Source organism: Eurypyga helias, unplaced genomic scaffold, assembly GCF_000690775.1.
Source record: "Eurypyga helias isolate BGI_N326 unplaced genomic scaffold, ASM69077v1 scaffold21403, whole genome shotgun sequence".
NCBI lineage: Eukaryota > Metazoa > Chordata > Aves > Eurypygiformes > Eurypygidae > Eurypyga > Eurypyga helias.
In genome coordinates, this window is record NW_010242352.1 from 21,449 (window position 1) to 21,900 (window position 452).

The window sequence follows — 452 nt, forward strand, 5'->3', positions numbered from 1 at the left end:
TAGAGACATGAGGCAACAAACAGAAAGGTGGCAGCTGGGACACCGAAGGCTTGAAGATGCTTAAATATACATTTTCTTGCTTTTGGCTTTGTTCATTAGTGGAATATTAGTAGTGAAAAGGTAGGAAGGTACCCACACATCACCTCTTGTTCTCCTTTTGTCAATTCATAACGTCTTTACACAGATTCCTAGGCCAGCCAGTAGGATTCATAGGCTCTGTCCAGGCATTTCAAGAAATCTGTGTGCCTCTAGAAGAGATGGGAATAGGGTTGGTGTTAGGATGAGAACAGGCTTCAAAGATCTGCTTCAGATTCCCATTTCATGCAGATTATCTCTCTGTATGCCAGACACAAAACCAGATAATCCGCTCTTTTCAGTGGGATTCATTGAAACTTCTGATTTTGGTTACAAAACATAATTTTTAAAATACCGTGTACCTTTCTCTAGTAAAT

The 452-nt window shown here is 40.0% G+C and overlaps 1 protein-coding gene across 1 annotated transcript in view; it reads left to right on the forward strand.

Moving 5' to 3' along the window:
• GNAT3 (guanine nucleotide binding protein, alpha transducing 3) overlaps nucleotides 1-452 on the forward strand; it is a 25,044-nt gene that overhangs the window by 18,180 nt on the left and 6,412 nt on the right. The gene's annotated exons all lie outside the window — the stretch shown is intronic.